Source organism: Stylophora pistillata, chromosome 9, assembly GCF_964205215.1.
Source record: "Stylophora pistillata chromosome 9, jaStyPist1.2, whole genome shotgun sequence".
Taxonomy (NCBI): domain Eukaryota; kingdom Metazoa; phylum Cnidaria; class Anthozoa; order Scleractinia; family Pocilloporidae; genus Stylophora; species Stylophora pistillata.
In genome coordinates, this window is record NC_142527.1 from 6,111,339 (window position 1) to 6,122,700 (window position 11,362).

At 38.9% G+C, this 11,362-nt stretch overlaps 1 long non-coding RNA gene across 1 annotated transcript; it reads right to left on the reverse strand.

Moving 5' to 3' along the window:
• Positions 1–6,166: 6,166 nt before the first annotated feature.
• LOC111341276 (uncharacterized) lies at positions 6,167–9,719 on the reverse strand. The gene is made up of 2 exons (XR_015991721.1): positions 9,681–9,719; positions 6,167–8,256 (listed from the first exon to the last, which is right to left on the reverse strand). It is a non-coding gene; the product is annotated as an uncharacterized LOC111341276 (long non-coding RNA).
• Positions 9,720–11,362: the final 1,643 nt, after the last annotated feature.

Consider the following 11,362-nt stretch of genomic DNA (forward strand, 5'->3'; position numbering starts at 1 on the left):
TTGTCCTTGTATATCAGGACGCCATCATCAATGTATATCGTATTGAGAATGGGCCAGAAAGCCGAGAGCTCGGGGTCCTCCGGATCGGAGTCTAGTTCCCCTCGGTCGACCATGCGTAACAAGTGTCTCAATGAGTTGTCCCCCAGGGTCTCTTACGCAACGTGCACTGCACGAAAAAACGGATTTACATCATATTTGCGCAGTGCAAATCTGAGCAAATTTGGTGCAAACATATAGCAAAGACAGAGCAGTGGTGGTAAATGCCATATTTGCTCCTACATTTACTACCCAAATGTAGGAGCAAATGTGGCATTTACCATCCTTGCTTTCAAAAATGTTGTGTAGCGTGTCATCAACGCAACCTTCTTTCCATTGGAATGTGGAGAGGATTGCGCCAAAGCGTCGATTGTAACCATCGCCGGATGAGAGAAACCCCTGTGGTGCCCGTGTGTAACGCCATCGTCCGAATGGTGTTATAAACGTTGTCAAATGGCCGTCGGAGTGGCGCAGGGGGACGATGTGGAAGCCATTCCATGCGTCGGTGACGTTTTCCAGCTATCCTTAGGAACGCGGCGCGCTGAATGGAAGGGCGATTCTGTTGCGAACGTCTCCCGTTTGCAGTACTTGTTTAACGGCGACAACTGAACGGTTCGGCGTGGCGAACCATCGTGTTTTCTAGTCAGAACCATTCGGTGACACCATGTGACGGGCTCACCGTATGGCACCCTCTCGATGACCCCGAGGGCCTCGTCACGAAGAAGATCGTCGAACACCTGTTGTTGCCAGTGTATTGGTATAGTGGAAGGGGGGTGGCATGCCTTTGGTTTTGCATTTGGGTCAACGTGCACTTCTATCTCGGGTCCCTCTATTCATGGTAGCGTCTGGTGGGACACGAGTTGACTATCGATGACGCATACCTCCGTAGCAGCCAGTTCTTCATCCTCTCGTTGTTTTCAGGTGCACACACAAATGGCAGTTCAGTGAGGCGTTCCAAGGTAGTTTCACGCCGAGTGCAAGTGCATGTGAGGCCACTGATTTCGCAGGATGTTTTGACGTGGTGGCCTGGTGATTGTCGTTTTGGCTAGGGATCCGGTGAACTTGTTGGGTTAACGGCTAATAAGCGCATGGTTTCCAGTAGTTGCTTCAATGTCCCTTTAGTACTTGCGTCTGGCTTGGTTTTGAAGATGTTATCGCTGAGTTGAGGGCCTACACAATGAAAGAGCTGGGCTAGGGCTAACGCCTCCGTGATACCACAGCCTTGCTGGAATATGTCGCATCGTCTGACAAAGATGTTCCAATCTTCGGTTGATACGTGGACGTCTATTCGAGGTCGTTCTAGAGGTGGGCCGCGCGGGTTTGGTGCACTGGGTGCTTGTTCAGCGGTTGATCCGGCTTGATGAGTGAGTCCATGGTTTTGCAACAATGCGGTGGTCACCTCCTCTGACGCGTGGGGAGTCTTGAAACCACATGTTGGGAACGTGCAGCTTAAAACGACCATATCTGACGTATAAGAGTCTTCTTCTGTCAGTTCTTGTTACGTGATTGGTGATAATTGTGGACTTCTTCGCCGAATTTGATCTATTCTACATGAAGAATTCTCCTCAATGTTACAGCTTTATTTTCGAACAACACTGTAGAAGAGATTCTGCAATTGAAAATACAAACTAGAATTACCAGAACAACAAGTATAGCTGTAAATAACAGTAACGTACTCACAAATTAAGTAATGGAAGGCTTATCCTCCTACGAATTGCTCGTAAAGTAGATAAAATAGTAAACATTAACTTTAAGAAGCATGGCTGTTCGATCACAGTTTTTCCCTCGTCCCCGGTACTCCGTCAGCGGTATAGGGGTCAGTGGTCTACATAGGGTCGCTAACTCTTCCTTTGGTCACAGCCTTCGCACCTGTTAAAATATAATAAAAAACTATTACTAACAATGAAAGGCTAATTTTCAAGCAATAGTGTATACTTGGTACCGTGCGAAGAGTCAAAGGAATTTAGCATTCCTTTGGATAAGAACCATGTTTCAGCTGCAACACAGTCATGTGCCACCTCTGAGACACGGAACCCTTAAAAAAAAAATGAAAAACCAAAAAAAAAATTACTGTAGTTGCAGTTTAAAAGATACTTCTGTGCTCCATATTCATACTAGATCAATGGTAGGATATTTTTGAGGATGCAAATGCATCATACTGTGGGTCTCAGTTAGAAATGTCAGCAGCTCCTTTGTTATAGGGACTTCACGGCTCACTGCTGAAGTTTTACTGGCCCTACTCCAGTTTAGATCTCCTAGAACTTTTTTGGTCCTAAACAGAATCAGTAAAAATGACAATACTTCAGGAATAGCATTGAGTGTACCAAGGTTCAACATACATACAAAAAGTTAGAGTTAAAAAACATCTTGCGAGAGAGAAAGGACTGACACTGTGGTGTGTGCTGCTGATCTACTCGGATCATGCCTTGCATCTGTAATAACACACAACAGAAAGAAATTGTCCAAATCAAAACATAACATTGAACACATTTCTGTACTCCAAATAGCTCAGGGTTTACAAATTGATGTCAGATCTTTTAAGTTTGAATGCGCTACTCAGCAGAACTTAGCAGAAGTCTACTAGATCCTATGCAACAAACTGACTGCTTGCAGAGATCCTGACTTGAACAAAGGAACAATATAAACAAAACTCAAGGCAGCGATTGATATCGCTGAAGGACTTGAATTTTTCCATTCAAGAAATGTAGTACACCGCGACTTGAAACTAGGGAATGTCTATTTCAGGAGCCATCTATGGTTGGTTTTGTCCCCCGCTCGACGTAATTTAGACGTCTGGGTGTGAACCAAGGTTCTACTGTAGCCCACAACTGTCACGGCGCAAAGAAATCGCTCACGGCGAAAAGAAATCGCTCACGGCGAAAAGAATTTGCTCTATGCAAAAAGAAATTACTCACGGCAAAAAAAAATTGCTTACGGCAAAAAGAAATTACTCACGGCGAAAAGAAATTTCTCACGAAGGAAAAATTTCCTCCCGGCACGATGGAGCACGATGTTTTGCAGCACCTGCGGGCAGTGTTTTTAGAATGAAGACAAGTTTTGCTCGCAATGCTACAGAGGTATGGGATTTGAACCTACCAATTGTAAAGAGAGACTTTTACACGACGGTCTTTAAAGACTGATGTTTGCTTATGCACTGTGAGGTATCATGTATTGAATAGACGTACAGGAGAAAGGCCCTACGCCAAATGTGGGAAAACTCAGGGAGGAATTCAAGAACTTCAGATTTTTAAGCAACCGCTAGCGTTGCCTTAGCAACAAAAATCATAGTACCTCTATGACAAATTGATCGTTTTAATCTATCTTACGGGTTTGAAATTTGTTATTGATCCCAGACTCACTTTACTTTAGTTGATTCGCTCCCAAATGCGGTGCTCAGGAAAAGAGAAAAAAACCTTTTGAACCTCTTAATAAAACATCAGCTAGGTAGGCTCCCTTTCAAAACCCAAAAGCTGAGATGTTTAAACCCCTCTACGATCTTTACTTGTGTTCATTCCGTAAACACTGCTCGCAGGTGCCGCAAAACATCGTGCTCCAAGATGGCGTGTTGCATAATGTAATCCGAGCCAACTCGAACGAATCCTCCCTACCCATGCGTTTTTGAGTTTTCTTTTTCGCCGTGAGTATTTTCTTTTTGCCGTGATAAATCTCTTTTCGCCGTGAGAAATTTCTTTTCTCCCCGAGCAATTTCTTTTCGCCGTGAGCAATTTTTCTTTGCCGTGAGTAATTCTTTTTGCCGTGAGCAATTTCTTTTCACAGTGAGCGATTTCTTTTCGCAGTGACAGTTGTGGGCCACCGTAAGGTTCTCTTCCAAATGTCTAAGAGAAATTTTTCGAGGTGTGCGTTTTAGAGGTCTGCGTTTTAGAGGTCCGCGTTTTAGAGGTCTTCGATTTCGAGATCTGCGTTTTGGAGGTTTCCGGTCTGCGGTCTGCATTTTCGAGGTCTGTTTTCTCGAGAAACCCGAGGGAATAAGAAGCCGGAGCTTTTTCCGATTGTAGCAAAAATGATTTTATAAGATAAACGTATAATTATAAACGTCAAAATTGCGATAGCGCCTGTGAATTCTATATGCTGCTAAGTCAAGGACTAAGGACCGGAAATTCTGTGATCTCGTCTGATAACATCAATGACAAAGGAAGATAGATAGATCTACTAATTACATACTGTATACACAAAGGAAAATTGACGATGCACAAGTCGACTCAAAAGGCACACGCATAACTCAACAGTGGAGGATCGTAAACGAGATATTTTCAGTTAAAATTTAAGTTCAGTGTTTACGTGGCAGTTTCGCTTTCGTATGACAAAAATATAAGAAACGCCGTGGCCCAGCGCAAAAAATTTTGATGTACAAAAAGTCAGTCGAAAACCGATTAAAATGATTTGCACGATTGAGTAAAAGCTCTATTACCAGTAGTGTGTGCTATTACAACCACCTCCCACTCTCCCTGAGTAATAGCACTTTGCCTCCCACCCCTCCCTCAGTAATTATAGACTGCACCCACCCCTCCCTGGGTATCAATGGTGTGCTTCCCTCCTTTTAAAATGGTCCCAAAAGTGGTCCAAAACATGGTCCAAAAAATGGTCCAAAAAATGTTCCAAAAAATGGTCCAAAATATAATCCAGTCCAGTCAATATTTTATCCCATGCCGGAGTAATTAGGTATTCCATAATTTAGATATGCACACCGGATAATGTACAATGGGTTAAAACAAAGAATGAATCGCCCATTTTTGATATATTAAAATTCAAACTTGGCTCCAAGGCTTGGCGGAATAAAACAAAAGAAATCACATCGAAGTTGAGGAAAGAATCATGATTGATTTCCTTTGTCTTATTCCCCAAGCTTCGGGAGACATGTTAAATTTATAATACATCGAAAATAGCCTATTAAAGACAGTCATCGAAATTTATTTAGCGTAATGCTTGTGCGGTCAAGTGAACCAGATTTCCATGGTGCACCCAACTTAACTATGAACAAAACAAATCTAAAACTGCACGAATTAAGAAAATATGATTAACAAGAATTTCAGCTAGTGGCATCATCGCACGTCCGGTATCACAGACATTTAATTTACGTGATCAGCATGAATCAACGATTCAATTTCAAGAGGTTTGAATGGGTAATGAGCGTCAAAAGATATAGTCTCGCCTATAATATCGTTTATCATTTAATTGAAGTTACGGTACTCTCGCTCTTTCACAGACCTTTCACTGTCTAATATTCATTCTGTGGGAAAATGGGTAATTCAGCCGGAAACCTTCGTTTGCCTGGTTCAGCTGGTGATTTAATAGTTTTCCACAGAGGCTTGTACAAGCACTATGCAATGTAGGAAATGGAGAAATTGTGCACGTAACGTCTTCTGATCTGACTATTGACGCTTGCAAAGGTAAAGAATGTTCAACCTCCGACAAAGCCGTCATAAAGAAAGAAAAGTTCGAAGATTACTTCAAAACAGGGGATAAAGTGTATGTAGAAACACGAGGAAAGAAACCATTTTCCCCCGAGGATATTGTAAGAAGGGCTAATTCCAATCTTGGTCCAATGAATTATAACTTATTCTGGAGGAACTGTGAGCATTTTGCTCGCTGGTGCTGTTATGGTGAAGAGCATAGCGATCAAGTCGATATTGCGTGGAGGACGATTCTCATAGGTGTCCTTATTTGGATATTGTAATATCCAATCTACTAGGTTGGTAATTACCAACCGAGTAGGAGAAGGTCTGAGAACTGCATCAGTGTTGAGGATGGAATGGCTTTTTGGTTGATGAATTTTTCTTTAATTGTTACGTTGATATTTGAATTATAGATTGCATCAGTTTGACAATGTTTATTATTCAATACTCACTCAGTACTTGCGTTTTACTTTGTGTGTAGGTTACTGTTATTCCACCTGACGGTTTTTTAAGGAGGTGATATTGCATCAGATACTTGAAAGCGCTGATCTCAAAAGAGATTTTAGAGTAATTACAAGATGAAAACTGAGAATATGTAATTCCGAGAAAACTTATAATTAGAAACAAAAAAGCATCTCTTTAGTCTCACACGATGATCTGAACTTGACTAAGCTTTACGATGTGTTCACAATGTAATTATTAGATAGATAGATAGATAGATAGATAGAAACTTTATTTGAATGTCAGGAAAATTAGCTAGCCGAGGGGGCAAGCTCTCTACTAATACGGGACACCTACAATTAATAGAATAAAATAATTACTAAGTACAATTCATTAAACATAATACAATAGTTAGCTAAAATACTAGATGCTCAATGCAAAAATGCTAAAATTATTATTATAAAATATATATATTATTTTTATTTCTGATGAGACATCAACTATTACACAGATAACATCCTCTGCATCCATCATTAACAATACATGTCAAATCCCTATTACGCATTCGGTTTCTAAAATCACTTAATGATTCACATGTTTTATCACTTTTGTACAGCTTACTCCACAGAATAGGACCTAAATATCGAAGGGAATGCTTACCAAATGAAACTGTGTGCTTACTAAATGAAACTGCGGTTCGTAAGTAGAGGAAAATTACTTGATCGTACGCGGAGTAAGGTATTCCATTATTTAGATATATGTAGAATGGGTTAAAGCAAAGAATGAATTGAAGTCCATTTTCGTGGACAAAAAAATAATAATTGCTTGTCAGAAAATTGTCATCCAAATTGGATTCACACACTTGAGATTATGGTTGATGAAGGAAAGAGTTCGTTTGTCGAGGAGAGTCTTGAAAAGAGCAATTAGTCAGCAGCTCCATGTGACATTCTTCGCATTTGAGACACTCACAGGAGGAGAATTTTCCTACTTGTTTAGATTTCGCGTTTGAGGAAATGACCAAATTCTTTTACTTTTCAATAAGCTGTGAGTCTGTCTGACTTATATACTAGGTGTACAGAGTGTGTGTGGGAAATTTTCGTATTGATGCTTTAGCGACCTTAGAAATGTTATCAGAAATTTATTACGAGTCAAGACATGTATCTTGGCAGCATTGAATCTCTGGGATATGAAAAACTCGTTGTGCAAATAACTTTCTAAATAATTTTGTAAATTTTTTCATGAAAAACATCTTAATTACTTGTAACAAGCATAAGCTCTATCATTCAAGACACTCATTATGAATTAAGCATAAACTAGACTAAGTCCTAAAATTTGTCTTCCCTTCTCTTCTCCTAACCTATACATGTATACAGCGCACACCTCAATGAGAGGGCATAGAGACACCAGAAAAAGTTTAATCCCAACCCAGAGCACACATAATACAATACATATCAAAATATATTTTTCAACTGTAATATCGTTTTAGATTGTATTTACCTCCCTCCTTATAGAAAGGAGAAAGGTTGGTCTCCTGGGAGCAGACAGTTAGTAATTTCCCCTTAGACCTTTGTGTATATAAAAGAAATATATTGTGATAAATATATACTTTACTTTGAATAATCAAAACTTTGTAATTAGTGGATGGAAATACAACTAGGAAAAGAAATAAATCAGTGTTATAATGAAACTTCCTCTAGATTTCTAGTGCACTTCTTGACATGATTAAGTTTTAGCTTGCTGGCTGAGTATTTGTATCTTGCAGGATATCCTGTGCAGTATGTTATAAGTTATCGTAGTTAAAAATATCTTGCAACAGTGTACATGAATCTTGAAGATCTTGTGATTTTAACAACTTGCAGCAAGTTTTATCCTCTTTTTTTTTTTCTACTTTTCCTACCGTCATGAAAGTAGGTCTCCTATTAGAAGTTATATTTGCTTAGTTAACCCTGTGTTAATTACATTATTATTCCTTAGTTAGAACCTTATTGATTAACTACTGCATCCAAATAGCAATTGCTATGCAAAAATATTTTTTTAGAAGAAAATCACTAAAAGATTTTTATTAGACCTCACTGTTTTGTAAATCTACACAAACTGTCCTTGCAACTTTCCTTGCATATTTTTTCTTTCCTTTTCTTTGCTTTTCGTTTAATACCATTGGTTGGTATAAATAACTTTTTGTAGTTGCAATTTAGAAATTTAACTCTTTCGAGGCTTATCATCATGATAAAGAATGTTCATCAAAAATCCTCACATATTTTGGGCAAAATTGTTGAGTTTCCCTCGCACGTTCTCTGGAAGTTTGTTAAAGATCTTGGAAGATCCTTGAAGATCTTAGCAACAGGAAAGAAGATCCTTGATGACTCTGCAAGAAAATAAGAGATCCTTTAAGATCTTTGCAAGAAGATAAGAGATCCTTCAAGATCTTGGTAGATCTTGTTCAGAATTTTAGTTATCTTCAATGTTCCAACCCAGATCTTTGAGGATTGTTGTCCAAATTCTTGTCAAAATCCAATAAAGATCTTTGAGAATCTTCATAAGTGTTGCAAGAAAATCCTCATAGATTGCTCAAAGATCTTCATGAAGATCCTGTGGAGGATCCTCAAAGGTACTCATGAAGATCTTTAAAGGTTCTTAGAGGTCCTCCAAAGATTTTCATGAGAGTGCGTTCCATGCAAATTTGGATATACCCAATTCACTGGGGTTTCAGGTATCCCCTTCTCCTTTCAGCACTGTTTGAAAAAGTACTCGTTGTATAATGACCCCTATGGACAGGATGATTATGATTGTGATCTACTATGTACCATAGGAACAGCCAAAATTTTCTATAACAGAAGGGATACCTATATATTACTAATGATAAGAGTGTCCCCTTTCAAATTTAAATTGAGCTTGAGAGTGGAAAAACTATGGGGCCTTTTTATCTTCCATTTACGTGATTGTAATTTACTGTATGTTATAATTAGAAATGAATTGCATTCAAACTTAACATAGGAATGGGTACCCAATTCACTATGAATTTAGGTGTTCCGTTCTCTTTTAAAGTGCATTGTACTTAATAACATTACTGATACAGTGTACAACATGCACTTTGACATACAACAGGTTTTATATTATAATTTAATAAATGAAGAGTGCTTCCTTTCTTGAAGGTACTTTACTGCTTCCTTGTCAATCCATCTTTTAATTTATGTTATCATCAATATTACGAACTTGGGAACTCCGATTTTAGGCTGGCTAAATCTATATATTAGTCAGATTGGATGCAGCTTGGAAATCTGGTTCACTTGACCGCAAATTAAATAATAAATAAATTTCGATGACTGTCTTCAATTCATTCTTTGTTTTAGCACATTCTACACCTACGCGATGCACATATCTAAATCATGGAATACCTTACTCCACGTCTTATCATCAAGTTATTCAGTCTCCCTCTACAAATTGCGAAAAAAAAAAAGAAGAAAGAAACATACGCACACAGCGCAAATAGTTACATTTTGAGCACAACGCAAGACAAAAGAAATGCTTGTTTGTTTTTAATGATACGTTTACTCGGATTTACATAGTTTTTTACCTTGTAAATGCTCTAAAGTCTCTTTCTAGATAAATATTTTGTAGCATCTGATGCAATATCTCACTCTTAATTAAGAAACCCTCAGGTGGAATAACAGCACCATACACATAAGGTAAAACGAAACTAATAAGCGAGTATTGAATAATAAACATAATCAAATTGATGCAATCTATGACTCAAGCATTAAGGTAACAAATGAAGAGAAATTAACTAACCAAAAATAATTCGATCCTCAACACTGATGCAGTTCTCAGACTCTCCTCTCTCTGGTTGCTAATTTCCAAAGAATAAAAAGACCGCTGCTAGTAGCCGTAGCCCAAGTAAAATTATCGCCTTGTATGCTTATCGCTTCACCACAACAACACCAGCGAGCAAAATGCTCACAGTTATTCCAGATGAAGTTATAATTCGTTCGACCAACTTTGGAATTGGCCCTTTCTACAATCACTTCGGAGGGAAATGCTTTCTCCGCATGTGTTTCTACATACACTTGATTCCCTGGCTTAGCGTAATCTTTGTATTTTTCTTTCCTTATGACGGCTTTGTCGAAGGTTGAACAAACGGAACTTCTCTCAAATTTCCATGCTTCATCAGACTTAGCGTCCGCGGAAGTCAGCTCGTTAAAATCAGAAGACGTTACGTGGACGATGTATCCATTTCCTACATTGACTGCATAGTGCTTGTACAAGCCTCTGTGGAAAACTATCAAATCACCAGCTGAACCAGGCAAAGGAGGGATCCCTAAACTAGCCATCTTCCTGCAAGAGAGAGACTACCGTACCTTCAATTCAACAATAACAATATTATGGGCGAGACTATATCTTTTGACGCTCATTATCCATTCAAATCTCTTGAATTTGAATTGTTAATCCATGCTAATCTCGTGAATTGACCGTTTGTCGGTTATCAAGCAGCCTGTTACCAAGTCCTGTGGTCTCCTTGGCAGCTTTAAAAAAATAGTAACATCCAATTATTATCCAACTACTCTCCGTTGAGTAGAAATAACGCCATGGATGAGTGCAAATATCACGCGGTATTTGTACTCCAGAGAACCAGTTAGGCAGGTTTTCTGGCATCGCGAAAGCGAAGAATTGGAAAAAATGGCGGATAATTTGAAACATATTTCCAAAGACGAAAAGTCGGAATGGCTGGCAAATATAGATCCAAGTCTATTAGATTGATCGAACGAAGAATAACAGTCAGACAACTAGGAAATTTCTTCATTCATTGAAGAAAGTAGAAACAGCAACACGACAACGCGCCAATTCCGTTCCGCTTCGCATACTTCTGTCACGCACTCCCAGTAAATGAAATATCCGCGAAATTCGCCCGCACTGAAATAACAATTTGGCGTGTTGGATAACAAATAACTTATTAGACGTTTTGTTGTGCAGTATCGCTGAGTATTTTTACTCGTTATTTGTATTTTGACTCGCCCTAAGGGCTTCTAAAGTACTCAGCGATACTACGCAACAAAACTTCTAATATGTTTGTATTTGAGCGATTCAAGTTTTTAATCCGATATTGCAACGGTTCTATTGTTTTTACTCCGACTTTTAAGAGTGTGTCTCTGTAAAAGCGGTCCGGTCAATTTTGCTTGAGACACAGATTTCCCTCATTTCTTGTGGGTTGTAAGACATTCATGTGCCTATACTAAAACCACAATCCGTTTGATGGGATCTCTTTATTTTTCAAAGTTTTACGGAAATGAAATTTCACTCGAGCGAAGGCCTGTCGTGACACTTTTCAAGACTTTAATTTGAGACAACTTTGGAGGACAATTTAAAAAAAAACTACGGAACTCAGCAAAAAACAAATACCACAGCCACGTATATTAATTCTATCTTATCCATCGAGGCGACTTTCGTGAACATCACATTTCAATCAAAGAAACAGG